This window comes from Cibotium barometz, chromosome 38 (genome assembly GCF_041138505.1).
Source record: "Cibotium barometz isolate CiBa-2024 chromosome 38, ASM4113850v1, whole genome shotgun sequence".
NCBI classification, from domain to species: domain Eukaryota; kingdom Viridiplantae; phylum Streptophyta; class Polypodiopsida; order Cyatheales; family Cibotiaceae; genus Cibotium; species Cibotium barometz.
Window position 1 is genome coordinate 39,728,447 of NC_141083.1, and position 16,017 is coordinate 39,744,463.

A 16,017-nucleotide genomic window follows, 5' to 3' on the forward strand; every position below is an offset into this window, starting at 1 on the left:
TGTGTTGAGAAAAATGTTTTTCCCGGCCAACGTGGATTTTGGCTGACGTGTCCGAGGAAAGTATTGGAGCTGGCGTGGCCAATCAGCTGGGTGGGGATTTTTCTTTTCTTTTTTAGCAATCGTGGGCCGATGGCCCACAACACGATCGGGCGAGCGCAAGAGGGGCCACTTCATCGACACGTGGGCCAGTCTCTCTTTGATGTTGACGCATTTTGCGCCGGCGGACGTGGCCCTCGTCAAGTTGCCATTTGTCAAAAAAATGCATATGAAGGTGGCATTTCCGATTCGAACCACGTCATACTGATGGCTGCTATCGATTGGCCAAACCTTTAATGCAGTTGAAAGTGCCAGGTAGATCCTGACGTGTACCGGCCCCCGGATGTTCCTCTGTTTGCTAGTTTCCAAAAACGATCACCGTTATTTTCGTACGTTTAATGAATTTAACCGAGAATAATTTCTTTATAACGCCAAGCCTTTGTTTACGAGAGAGAGAAAGGGACGCGAGGATAGAGAAAGGGGGAAATATTTTCTTTCTAATTTTTCCAATCGCCTTGGCCAAAAATAAAAATTCCCAATTTTTTTAAAGCGGTGCACAAAGTGCATTTACATCTAAATTCACAATAAAGTGTTCGAGCTTTACTATGCAGAAGTCAAGGCGTGAGTTCAAATCAACTCGGCCCTCTTCCTCCTCCCACACATAGTCGCTTTTCGACCGGCATCATGCCGGTTTTTGAGCTCTTTGGCTGTAAAATACTTGCAAAATTTTAAAGTGCCCATCAAAAATTGCACAAAAACTTGCTATATTTCACCAAACGTGTCGGTTTTGAAGGGCACTGGTGCCCGTCGAAAATCAAACTTGCTCCCACATAGTTAAGGGGTGTGATTTAAAGAAATGAACCTTTCTAAAAGAAACAAAAATTCAAGCTATATCAACAATTATTAGTATCACTCTCTCACAAAGAAAACCGTGCAAAGAAGTTGTCTTCACTCTTCCCTACACGAAGGTTATTCCACCCCATGTTTCCCCCCTCTTAACTTCCAAGTCTCTATGAGGGTGGGAAGCCAAAAAGCACAAGGTCAAGTCTCACATGTATAGAATTTGGGTTGTGTGCATTATACACACTTGGTGAATTGGGAAAGTTGATGAACATCCATACCACATGGCTTTCAAGTCATATGTTTATATTCGAGGTTTAAAATTGAGCCAAACTTCTATGGATAGAATTTCAATTGGTTGACCAAGCTCTTCGAATTTAATGCATTGCTTAAAGGGCCACTCTTAATGATTCCCTATCATTTTAATGCATTGCTTAAAGGGCCACTCTTAATGATCCCCTATCGTTATGAAGTCGTTTGTACCCCAATACCAAACAAAAGAAGCTTTCTCTAAATTGTCACATCACTTTGACAAGCAAAGGCAACATATAATCGTTGAATGATGAGAGATTTTGAACCAAGCAATATACATAAGAACTTCTAAGTCTAACAATTCTTCTCTTTGAGCTAGGAAAAAAAAAGCCAAAAACATGAATTACAATAGCCAATGAGTGACCTTTGTGGACCACCAAGTGATATTATTCATCATTCTAAAAAGTAGCTCATATTAACAATTGAAAGAAAATGACTATCCACTAGTTCACAAAACTCGTATGCATTTACAACTGTATGTGACCCTTCTTATCGTAAAGTGCTACTGCACATGCTTGTGGCCTTGCCAAAATCTATAGCGCGCGCGCGCGCACACACACACACACACACAAAGAGAGAGAGAGAGAGAGAGAGAGAGAGAGAGAGAGAGAGAGAGAGAGAGAGAGAGAGAGAGATGGCCACTATGATGTTACTAGAACCTGAAATATAACTTATGGGATTGACAAAGTATTGAAATGCACTAACAAGAAACCTTGAGATGTAAACTATTCGCATATATCTTGTCCATCCATGTTTTACTTCCATTATCCATTGCTTGAAAAACAAACAAAACAAAGTGCATTATATTGAGTGATAATTTTTAAGAAAGTATATGTATTTAGATTACATACTTTCTCCTTCCTTGCTTGCATTAACTTGGAGTGGATGAGTTGTATACTAGAGTGTGGTTTCTTTGTCTTTCAAAAAGTTATTATGAAGTTTTTTTATTCTACTTTAAATGATTAAGTTCCATGTGGAAGCATGTTAAGAAAGACGTATCACTCAACTTGCCAACGTAAGGGAACCATTGACTTGCCATGGGGTTTTGTGTAGGGAGAGAACATCATTAAAGCATAGTTTAGGAAGAGTGCTAAGTTGCACATGGAGGCTTTCTTTAATCTTAAAATTATTCATGTGAGATTATTTGTTACATTGATTTGATGAGACAAGCTTGAATATTAGCAAAATTGTAGCTACATGTTAAGTTGACTTGTAAACCAAACATATGAACGTTTTGAGTACTCTTATATATACAAGTCAACGAAACATATGGATGTTTTAAGTACTTCTCTATCTATATCCACATCATTGGAAGACAGAAGGTTTTGAATGTAACAAACGTTATTTGGTGTAACTTGAACTCTTAGGTTACCTTCTACTACTTTCATCATCCAATAGCCACCTCTATCCAATGAACACCTTTATCACCATTGATGTATCTCTAGTAGGGCTAAAATCTGAAGGTTTTGGTATCCTTCAATGAAGATCTAATGATAATGACAAAATAAGGATTATGTGTTTTTATTGTAGTTTTCATATCACATCATGAAAAATTTGGTGGGTTGAGGTTGGAATGTTACGGTAACCTTCATGCAGATCCACCCTTCACAAGAAGGGCATATGACACAATAGGGGCTATATTGATTTTAAAAAAATGTGTCGCTACATTTAGAAATAGCAATGTTAGCAATCAAGTACCTCCAATCTTTACATTCATTTCAAATAATCTATGTCTTAGTATCTTCTAAGGAGGGGGTGATAAATATTCATCTTACAATTATATATATTTACATTCATCTTATAATTATTGACAAGAGATCATGCATCTAATCACGAAAACATGCAAAATAACCTTCTCTAATGTGGAGGTTTTCTTGGATGTGAGGCCCCGAGAATTGTGCCTTTCAAATACACATAATTTTAGACTATTGAAAGTATAAATATCTAATTTTCCTTTTTCATTTATAGAAAAGATTCCCTACAAAATTGTCTCGTGACACAACCTCCTCTCTATCTTGAGCTTGTATTAATGACATTTAAGATGTTAGCTTGGCAACTATACATTACTTCATTGTTGTTCTTCATAGGGAGTAATAGTTGATTTAACAAGGTGAAGCAAGTTAAGTATCTAGATTCATTTCTACTTGATGGCAAGTTCACCCGACATATTACTTTATTTAAGATGCATAGCCACTTCTTGGATACTCTTCATTTGGCATGGAATTGCAAGTCCTAGCTTCATCTATTTTTTAAATCTAAGAACTTGACATTCTTTTTGTATCCTTATTGTTGTTTTTTTATCATGTATGGGTTAACAACCATGTACTTCTTTGAAAAATGAAACATTTAGTAGAAAACTTTTGACCTTTTTATTGCTTTCTATGATTACCATTCCAAACTCTGCCGTATCATCTAATTTGATGAATCATCAATCTTTATTTGTATTTCTAGAGGATCTTTCATCGTAACAATTAACTTGACTTCTCAATTTATCATAATTGAGATTTCAAGAAAATATTCTTGAAGAGTAGCTTGGCCTTTAATGGATACACTCTCTAAAAAGCATTGAAAAAAAATATTTTCATGCTTTTTTGTATATTAGAGCATCATACATGATTCCTTTAATGCGTACCCACATATTTCTTTTAAAACGTTATTTATGTTTTTTTCTACTAATATAGCATCCCGTCCAAACTTTGATGTGCCATCTAAAATGGAAAAAGGTTACTTTCCTTTTTCATAGTACAATCAAACTATTCATCTTATTTTGAATAAGTGTGTGGTGCTTACTTTGACAAGCATACCTTTTCATATCCTATTCTTGGAATGCATTTTTAAGAATTTATTTAAGCCTACACACTTTTCTTTTAAACTAACTTGAATGTACCATAATGGTGGTGAGTACTCTTTGTACGTTCCTTTGAAAGTATCCAATTTTAAAACACACTATTCTAATAAAATTGAGACTTTATTTAATAGTACCCAATTTCAAAACATGTTTTTGTAAATAAAATTGAGACTTTCGAAGTATTAGAGGTGATTTTGGTGGTTATGAAACTGAGACTTTTTTTCAAAGTACTCAATTTCAAAACATACTATTCTAATAAAATTGAGACTTAAGACTTCGTTTAGAAGTACCAAATTCCAAAACATTTTTTGTAAGAAAATTGAGACTTTTAAAGTATTAAAGATGCTTGTTTTGGTTATGAAATCTATGGAGCTTGAATGGGACTCAAAAAATACATGACCCTTGTCCTAAAGGTAATATAAAGCACCCTTCATATATTGACTAAACACACACAACTTTACCAACTCTAGAATTTAAAATTTTACATAACTCCAACCAATCAAATCTAATTACAGAAATTCACAATCAAGTGGCAAGGAAAAATTTATTGAGACTACTAAATTGTGAGGGTGCTCATGTGCATTAAAGTGGAACCAAGGGAATGTTTTTTGGAAAGTAGTTGTCAATGAGATTTTTTAAAGTTATAAGGTTTTTTCCTTTGTGGATGCCAACATGCCAGTGCTATTTCCAATTTGGCACGCAACATTCCAACATAAATTTTTATCTTTGATATGAAAAGATGGACATGCCATAAACCATTTAATATACCATGTAGATCCTTGACATACCTACCATACAGATGTTAACTTGGCATTATGGAGACATAAATGTCTTTCTTGGGGGTTGTCTCACCAGTTATATTCATGGCTACACTATTGAGGTAAGACTTAGACAAGGCCTAAGGTGGTCATTTGGGACTGCTTGCTTCTCCCTCTTCCAAATGTCACCTAGAAGAGCTATGAAAATCTACGTTTGATGGTTCCACCATATGATAATCTTTTGTAAGGCTTTGCAGAAGGTGTTTAATATTAATATTAATCTTTTGTAAGGCTTTGCAAAAGGTGTTTAATATTTTGTAAGGCTTTGCAGAAGGTGTTTAATATTAATGGGGATGTAGTGCACACTAGGTGCATATGTGGAGATAAGCGTAGAAGAGCTACAAAATTAGGAGTTTAGGCTAATTTTGGCAAGCTTACCTTTGTATGTATTCAAGATCATGCAATGCAAATACGAGTCATGTTTCTCCTCTCTTAGTGTCATGTTTCCTTTCTTTTGATGTCCTGATGAAGCCCAACTTTCCTTGCTTAAATAAAATGTGGATTTGGGGGCAAGAAACTCATTCAAAGGCTCCTTCCCTTACTTAAATGAAATGTAAATTTGGGGGCAAGAAATTTGTTCAGAGGTGTACCAGCTATAATTTCCAAGAAGAATTCTTATCCTTTGTTATTATTGGGACATTAAAAGTACAATCATTGTTATGAGGAGTAATTTCATAGAATTTAATATTCCCACGTTTCTCATTATTTATGAATTCTCCTAGACGAGTTTAGATTGGAATACCTTTCTAAATTCGGGTGATCATAGCTTAGTTTGAGCGTATGTGGGTGATTTCGTACATGTGTGAGAGTATGGGTTGCATCATCTTGATTTATTGAGTTGCATATGGTTATTTGTATTTTTTATCAATTAATTTATTGATTGATTGGCATAGGTGATGTAAGTGCAAATCCCTAGGTTAGATAATAAAGGCTAGCTGGTGGTGTGGTTTGGAAGATTTTAAGACACTGGACTTTGTGTGTTAGAGGAATATTATTTGATTTTGTATAACGCGCACCATTTATTTCATTTTGTGTGACGCCCATATTTATTATCAGTGGATATATTCATTAGGGCATGCTCCCTTATGCATATTTATTTTTACAAAAGATGTATACACTTATATGGTTTGAGGTTTATACCTATTTTTAGGACATGTGAAAGCTCCCTTATGCATATTTATTTTTACAAAAGATGTATACACTTATATGGTTTGAGGTTTATACCTATTCATTAGGACATGTGAAAGCTCCCTTATGCATATTTATTTTTACAAAAGATGTATACACTTATATGGTTTGAGGTTTATACCTACTTTTAGTAGTTTGGCTTGCACGTTCAATAAAGCAAAGCTACTTTTGTTGAAGTTGACATCATTATAAGAGTGGAAGTTATTTTGAGCCCCATAAGCTATTTCAAGAAATATGATTAAAATACACTAAGAAAGAGTGGGCTCACTTTTGTGGGGGCAAATTGGACCCAATCTTGTGTTATGTGCAAATTTAACACTATGTCATGTTAATTCTTAGTAAATTAGACAGTTAGAAATTTCCATTGGCCCTTATAAAGAGAAAAGAAACTTCTTAATTGCACCTCTGCACACTAGTGATATCACCTCGAATTGACTTTGATGCACACACAATGTGGAGCTCATATCATAATGAAACTTTAACTCTTCGTAGTTATGTTACACATAAACTCTATCTATTGTTATCACACACTCAAGCAAAATGTACACTAAGGAAATGTGAGAAAGATTACATAGCTTATATGAATGAGATTGAAGCAACCAAGCATAAATTACTCAAAGTTAGCAAGCTTTTTTAGATTAATTCAAAGATGATCTACCCCCAGGACTACCTACATCTTGCCCAGAAGATCATACCATTGAGATTATCCTTAGTCAATCACTTCATAGATCTCCTTATAGACAAAATAAAATCCAACAAAAAGGAATTCAATGACAAATCGAAGAACTCTTGGACCATGTCCTCATATCTCCTAGTAGTTCCCCTTTTGGAGCTCCAATACTTCTAGTCCAAAAAAAGAACAAAAAATATAGCATCAACTATAGAGCATTGAATAAGATAATTGTTAAATATAGGTATCCTATTCTCCATGTTGATGATTTGTTAGATAAGATTCGTGGTGTATGTGTGTTTAGTAAATTTTATTTAGAAGCTGGATATCATTAAGTTTGTATGCATACTTTTGATGTTTATAAGACTACATTCCGTACTCAAACATGTTGCTATAAATTTCTTACTATGCCTTTCAGCCTTACCAATGCACCTGCTATATTTAGTAGAATGATGAACTGCATTTTCTTGAAACATCAACATTTTGTTATTGTATTCTTTGATGACATTCTTATTTTTGGTCAAAATGAAGTAAAACACAAACAACATTTAGTCTTTGTCTTCAAACTTTTGAAAGAAAATAAATTGTTTGGTGATCCTAGGAAAAGCTCTTTCATTTAAAAGAAAATAAATTGTTTGGTAATCCTAGGAAAAGGTCTTTCATTTAAAAGGAAATAGAATATTTAGGTCACATTGTTTCAGCTGAAGGTATTAGGGTAGACCCTAAAAAAGTTCAGACTATTACTTTGATTGCTTTACCTTTGACTATACTGCTTCGAAAGTAGAAGTATACTTTAACTATACTTCTGCGAAAGTATAGTTAACTATACTGCTTCGAAAGCAGAAGTATACTTTAACTACACTTCTTCGAAAGTAGACTATTTTTCATTAGGGTGACCACCAGCAGAAATCCTTTGACATACTTAAGCATATTTTAACGCATACTTCAATACTTCAATTGCTTAATTTTTCTTAACCTTTCTTCCTTGTTGTCACTTATGTTAGTGGATTAAGCATTGATGTAGTCCTTATGCAAGACTGCACCAATGAGAACCGTAAGCTTGAACCCTTTGAAAATAAGTATATCACTTATGATGATAAAGAACTTATGCTATTGTTTACACACTTCGTATGTGGAAACATTATTTGATGGGTTCTGAGTTTTTGATTAAAATTGATTAACAAATTATATGGCATAATTTTACTCAACCTTTGATTTCTAATCATCACATTAGATGGGCACCTGGTAAAGAAAATGTTGTAGTTGTGATGCATTGAGTAGGTATCCTTCCATTACAAATATTTGCATCATTTTCATTAAGCATATTTTTACACATCATGGTTTGCCTAAAATTATTATATTTGATCGAGATTCCAGATTTTGTAATCTTTTTTGGATTGCTTTCTTTTCTAATCTCATATCAAATTGATTTCACATCTACTCCTGAGAGTAATGGCCAGACTAAAGCAACTAATAACACCATTTTAAACTTGTTAAGGTCCTACACTATTTATGCACTAGGCACTTGGGACCAACACTTTCATTTGCTATATTTTTCTTACAATAATACACTATATTTTGCCTACAAGAAAAGCTCCTTTTGAAGCCATGTATGGTAAGAAATTACTGACACTTGCGTCTCGACTTTCATGTACTGTACATGCACTATATGATTTTACTAGAGACCATACTCATATTCTTCAACAAGTATATGAAGCTATCACTAAATCCCAAGCACAATATGCAATCTAAGTCAATAAGCGACGTAATGTAGTGACTTTTCATCAAGAAGGTGATTATGTTTGGCTTTGCATAGAAAAGAGAAAATTGAAAAGTGTAGAGAAACATCAGCAAATTAGCTCCTAGACTTTATGGCCCATTCAAGATTCTCACAAAGATTAATGATAATGCTTTTCGTTTGGAGCACCATTCCATTAGCTTATTCATAACTCTTTTCACATTAATTTATTGAGACCATTTAGAGGCCCTCTTCCCACATATCCAGTCTATGATGACCCTCCATTTTGTTAGACAAAGATTCCTAAGATCATAGAACCTGAAATTATTTTAGACCATAAGCAAATAGCAACAAGAAGAGGAAATATTTATCATAGATATTTAGTGAAGTATAAAGGCCACCCTCATTGAAGAGGCTTAATGACAACAGCTGGTATCATAGCAATTTGGTTGAAGTTGATAAACCAAGAAGCAAGAAATGTCAAAAATTTATGAATTACTAGTGAAAGACTGTAATTGAGTGTTGAAACTCGTACAAATTGATATCCAGAATGGGAATTCATAAATTGGGAATTGGGTTTTTTTAATATAAATACTGCAATTATGTGGAATCCCCGACTTGCTTGAGGCCCAGATATGATGACACTTGCCTTATAACACCAAGGACTGTGACCACTTGTAAATACTATGGGGTATACTACAGCTCTTTATACTAACAATATATACGAGTGAATCTAAGACCTTGAAGTTATGAGCAAAAATGCTATCCCAGATGATGATTTCGAATGCTGGTTGATATGATTTTAGAATTTTGGTTGAAAATTGACGAATTGATTTGGATTTTGATTGAAGGATGATGATTTTTTAAATTTTGGTTAAAAGTAGATGAGCCGAATAAGTCATGAGATGATGTGATGAATGGAGAGAATTCTAGTAATGATGTTAGTAACTTGGAAGACGATCAAGACTTTCAGCAGATCACTATGGGATTAGTGGATCATGTGCTGCAGATTGTTCGAAGCTTGACCTTTGGCCCAGTGGACCCAATTATGGAATGATGAATCGAGAACCTGTATAACTTAAATTTTCATGGAGAAATGTTGAGATGTTAAATGGAAATTATTGGTCTAATGGACCATTATTGTGTTAAGGATATGACTGAACTATTTTCTAATAATGAGTTATGTATGTTTCTTCATATAGAAGGGATCTTTATCCCAGGATTCTGAGAGGGTTGACCAAACTTTAAGGAATCCCAGAATCAGTTGGATCTAAAGTTTAATTCCTTTTTGATACGAATTATAAATAAAGTGGTCTTTTTAACCTGAGATTCCTTGAGCGTCTTGTTAAGTTGAAAAAATGGACTTGACAAATAAGAGAAAGAGTCCCACCCTAGATAGCCGCTGTACAGGATGAGCCACCACAATAGCTGATGTAGTGGTAGGAAGAAAGAGGACGGATAGATTTATGTCACCACCATTGATGATCAAGTCTAAAATCTTCAGTTCCCTATTAGGAATTTGATTTTTGGAATTAAGTACTGCCCTGGGAGTAAGAAGATGATTTTATCGAAATTATCCTCTAGCTACGAGATGAGGACATCTCATGTTTTTTAAGTGGGGTAAGATGTAAGATTTCTCTCTCCAGCTTTTGACATGTAAAGATATAAGAATCTCCCCTTCAGTCTCCTATAATCATCCCCCCCTTCAGTCTCTTATAATCATCCCCCTCTTCAGAAGTGGAAAAAGATCTTGTTTGACCCTGTTTGGTCTAGAGAGAGAAAATATTCTAGAGAGGGATAATACAGTTTTGAAATATTCTTGGATAAGTATTTTCTTTTAGAGAGACAATAGGAAGTGATCCCTGAAACAGAATTTTAATCAGAAATTCCTAAGTTGCATTAGATTTGGACGGTGGGTGAACCAAGGAGTCCTCAAGTTCAAAGTTCTAAGCTTTATTAAATTCTTTTGAATTTAAAAATGTGATATCCTTATTCATTAAGGTTGGAGAATAAAAAGAAAAGAAAAATGGGAAATTTTAGAAATATCTACAAGAAAATAATAAAGAAAGACTCGCATGAGGTGAAGGTTCCTTAATCATAAATTTTCAAATATTTTAGGAGACTTTTTGGAGGTTTTATGACACCTCAGGAGAGGGAAAACCCTCCATCAAGGAGGCGCCTAGAAATCACATCAAAGAGGCATATTTTAATTCAAAAATATCATAAAGTGGCTAGATATTTTAGCTGTCCTCTCTCCTCTTCCAAACTAGATAGAAAAGTGGGCAAAACTAGTCTAGAACTTGTCCAAAATGGATCAAACTGAAGCTGGAAGCCTCTAGATCCCATTTGGGCTTAGTTGGTGGCCTCCCTCACCTATAAATAGACCCCCATTCCTTTGTATTTTTATCTTAGAGTAATTCTATGGTAGTGTAATTTTTAATTTAATGTATTTTTTTCTTCCCTCTTCATTGGCCCTCCATTGTTGTGAAGCTTTGGGGCTTCACTAAACCTCTTCTTCTCTTGAAGATTACCCTTTCCCCTTGGTGGCCAAGCCTTTTCTTTGAAGGCTATACAACTTTTGCAAGGTAAAGAATCAAGCAAACCAAGGGTCAGCCTAAACAATGAAGTTTATGCTCTCTTTTTGTTGTTAATATTTTACCTAACATCCCTCATGCTTGGGAAGCATTTTATTTTATGGGTTTCCTCTTTTAACCATGCTTTTCTTGATTTATGAATTAATGTTTATGTTTAAGCTTAGGTTTATGCATAAACTAATCTTTTTATTAAAAGTGAAATTTCAACCATTTTCAATTCATAGAATATACGGGGAAGTTATGGCAAAAATTTATCATTAGAAAATGAAGGTTTATTCACAAATTCAATTTTATGCTAAAAGTGTAGCTTTGAGCATTCTTAATTTATAGAAAATGTGGGAAAGCTATGGCAAAGTTTTATGATTAGAAAATGAAGGTTTATGCATAGATTAATTTTTATATTAAAAGTGAAATTTTGAGTATTTTCATTTTATAGAAAATGAGGGAAAACTATAGCAAAATTCTTCTCATTAGAATATGAGTTTATGCGTAAATTAATATTTTTGCTTAAAGTGGATTTTTAAGCATTCTCAATTTATGTAAAATGTAGGGAAGCTATGGAAAAATTTATAGTATTAGAAATTGAATTTTTGCACAATAATTTTTATGCTAAAAGTGGAATTTTAAGCATTATCATTTCATAGAAAATGCGGGGAAGCTATGGTAAAATTATCATTAGGAAATGAATTTATGCATAGTAAATTTTATGCTAAAAGTGGTGTTTTGAGCATTATTCATTTGCCAAAGAAATAAAGAAGGTTATGCATAAATTTTTATAGAGAATTATGGAAAGGATTATGAATATAATTCATTTAGATAAAAAATGAATTAGTATGTGTGCATAAATATTTTATTCTAAAAGAGGAATTTTCATGATATTTTATTTTGAGAGAACTGAGAAGAGAATGTGAAAATATTTCATAGCAATGCATCAAGAAATCATGGACAAATTTTAATCAGAAAGAGGAATCACGAACATATTTAACTTTTGGAATTATGAAGAATACGTCTAGATTCTCAAGAAATAGAATCTTGGGTACATTCTGAACACAGGAAAAGGATTTCCTAGAAAAGACCAGAAACATGCGTAGTTGGATGAACGTAAACATTGTGACTGACTTATTCCTAGATTCCCTGGGAAAGGAATCTGAAATTCTTGAAAGGATCGAGGATGTATGGAATAATGTGGAGTGATGTGAACTGATGTGTGGGATGTGTGGAATAATATGGAGTGATGTGAATTGATGTGTGGGATGATGTGGATTGATGTGGTTGATGTGAAGTGATGTGGATTAATATGGATTGATGTGTGGAGTGATGAGGATTAATGAGGATTGATGTGGTTGATAGATGTGTTGATTGATGAGGATTGATGTGATTGATGTGAGGATTGATGTGATTGATGAGGATTGATGTGAGGATTGATGTGAGGATTAATGTGATTAATGAGGATTGATGTGATTGATGTGGATTGATGTGTGGAGGGATATGGATTGACGTAGATGTTGTGTGGATTAATGTGGATTGATGTAGGCTGATTATGAATTAATGTAGAAATGGTGTAGGATTAAAATGGATTGATGTGTGGAGTGATGAGGATTAATGAGGATTGATGTGGTTGATAAGGATAGATGTGTTGATTGATGAGGATTGATGTGAGGATTAATGTGATTGATGAGGATTGATGTGGATTGATGTGTGGAGAGATGTGGATTGACGTAGATGTTGTGTGGATTAATGTGGATTGATGTAGGCTAATTATGAATTAATGTAGAAATGATGTAGGATGATGTGAATGAATGTGGAATGATGTGGGATGATGTGAATTAATGTGGACTGATGTGATGTGAATTGATTTGGAAAAATGTGGAATAATGAGAAATGATGAGAAATGATGAGGAATGATGTGAAATGATGAAGAATGATGTGGAAAGATGGGAATATTTCTTGGAAACTGTATTTGTATGTGAAACCTGTTTTTTTATGTCAAGAATTCTGGGGGAAGCATTTTGACTATCTTATGGAATGAGGTCGTGTGGGGACCTAAGTGAAAATGTTGTAATAGCTGACGGAGAGTAAAAGAAGGACATCTCGCGTGTGGCAAGATCGACCGAGGTCTTGACTAGTCTCGATTCGGTTCGGCCGAGGTCTTGACTATATTCGGTTCGGTTAAAATGGTGAGCTTCCGGTATGGTGGATGAGAGACCAAGTAAGCGGCCTATGAGTGAAGCGCTATAGGTCACCTGCGAAGGAACCTAGAGGGTGTTGACCATACAGTGCTCGGGCTCTGGGGTCGCCCAAGATAGCCACGCGTGCGTCGAGGAAGAAAATGAGTTGGAGTTGTTTTTCGAACACAAGCATGGATCTGGTTGATTGGCCTTGCTGGTCTTCAACAAATGAGTTCATGGCTCTTTTACATGGATCTCATTGGTTGATCTAGCTGATCTTCCACGGAGCGTCCATATGGATCTTATGTGATTATACTCCTAGGTACTATGGGCTAGGAACTATTGAAAAGGCCCCTAAGTGAGTAGGTGGCATTCTGGTTGCCGATGATGTCATAGGTACGTCGACGAAGGAATGATTGGAAATTGGACTTGCAAACTGGAATACTGAGGATTATGTTGGAAACACTGTGGTTTTATTGCAATGTTGTTTTGGAAATAGTTGAGTCTAAGAAAAGGCAATTTCACAGATCAGGTACGTAAGTGGTGTGTCTATTTAAATTTTGCATCATGAGTGTTGGCTAGGGGGCTTGGGAACTCTTTTCCCTGGAACTCGGGATAAAACGAAACCAAATTTTTATAATGGATGCTATCAATACAATGGTTGGTGGGCGGTTGGCTAATCGATGGGATTTGGATGGGGTTAGGCTGGATGGATGGATTCCTATAATAAAATTCAATTCTGTTCAAGTTATGATAGTTGAAGTAAGTCACAGGATAATCCTTGTTCTATGAAAAAGAATCAACGGCTGTGCCTCTTTGATGGGGAAAAAAACATTGGTCTCTATGAACCACGTGTAAGTTCCTCCTTTGATTCGGCCATGTGATCCGCAGGTTCGGTCGGAATACAAAGGATAGTTAAGACTCGACTACGTTAGAAGATTTTCTTGGAGGAATCGCCTATGCTTTTTGAGCAAGGGAAGTTTTTTCCAGGTTCGGTTTTGGAAGAGCCGCCAGATTAGTCTCTTGTCTGGACATTCGTGGGCGAGGCCCCGCGTAGGAAGCTCTACCCTACGCGCAAGGTTGCTACTTCCGTTGCTAGCACTCCAAAGTTTGATTAAAAATGGTGAGTTTCCAGTACGGTGGATGAGGGACCAAGTAAGCGGCCTATGAGTGAAGCGCTAGGTCACCTGCGAAGGAACCTAGAGGGTGCTGACCATACAGTGCTTGGGCTCTAGGTCACCCAGGATACCCATGCGTGCGTTGAGGAAGAAAATGAGTTGGAGTTGTTTACTGAACACAGGCATGGATCTGGTTGATTGGCCTTGTTGGTCTTTAAGGGATGAGTTCATGGCTCTTTTACATGGATCTCATTGGTTGATCTAGCTGATCTTCCCCACGGAGAGTCCATATGGATCTTATGTGATTATACTTCTAGGTACTATGGGCTAGGAACTATTGAAAAGGCCCCTAAGTGAGTAGGTGGCGTTCTGGTTGTCGATGATGTCGTAGGTACGTCAACGAAGGAATGATTGGAAATTGGACTTGCAAGTGGAATACTGAGGATTATGTTGGAAACATTGTGGTTTTATTACAATGCTATTTTGGAAATAGTTGAGTCTAAGAAAAGGCAATTTAATATCGGGTGCGTAAGTGGTGTGTCTATTTAAATTTTGCATCATGAGTGCTGGCTAGGGGACTTGGGAACTCTTTTCCCTGGTACCCAGGACAAAACGAAGCCAAATTTTTATAATGGATCCTATCAATACAGTGGTTGGTGGGCGGTTGGCTAACCCATGGGATTGGATGGGGTTAGGCTGGATGGATGCATTCCTATAATAAAATTCAATTTTGTTCAAGTTACGATAGTTGAAGTAACTCACAGGATAATCCTTGTTCTATAGAAAAGAATCAACGCTGTGCCTCTTTGATGGGGAAAAAAGTATTGGTCTCTATGAACCAAGTGTAAGTTCCTCCTTTGATTCAGCCATGTGTCTCGTGGTTTCGGTCGGAATACAAAGGATAGTTATGACTCTTGACTATGTTAGAAGATTTTCCTGGGGGAATCGCCTATGCTTTTTGAGCGAGGGAAGTTTGTTCCAGGTTCAGTTTTGGAAGAGCCGTCGGATTAGTCTCTTATCCGGACATTCGAGGGCGAGGCCCCGTGTGGGAAGCTCTACCCTACGCGCAAGGTTGCTACTTCCGTTGCTAGCACTCCAAAGTCGATGCGCAGAGGGGGCAAGGATCTCACAGTTGGTATCAGAGCAATTTGGTTGAAGTTGATAAACTAAGAAGCAAGAAATGTCAAAAATTTATGAATTACCAGTGAAAGACTGTAATTGAGTGTTGAAACTCGTACAAATTGATATCCAGAATGGGAATTCATAAATTGGAAATTGGGTTTTTTTTATGGAAGTACCGCAATTATGTGGAATCTCCGACTTGCTTGAGGCCTAGATATGATGACATTTGCCTTATAACACCAACAAGGATCGTGACCACTTGTATATACCGTGGGTATACTGTAGCTCTTTATTGACAATATATACGAGTGAATCTAAGACCTTAAAGTTATGAGCAAAAATGCTATCCTAGATGATGATTTCGAATGTTGGTTGATATGATTTTAGAATTCTGGTTGAGACTTGATGAATTGATTTTGATTCTGATTAAATGATGATGATTTTCTCTGAATTTTGGTTAAAAGTAGATGAGCTCAATAAGTCATGATGATGATGAATGGAGAGAATTCTAGTAATGATGTTAGTAACTTGGAAGACAATCAAGACTTTCAGCAGATCACTATGG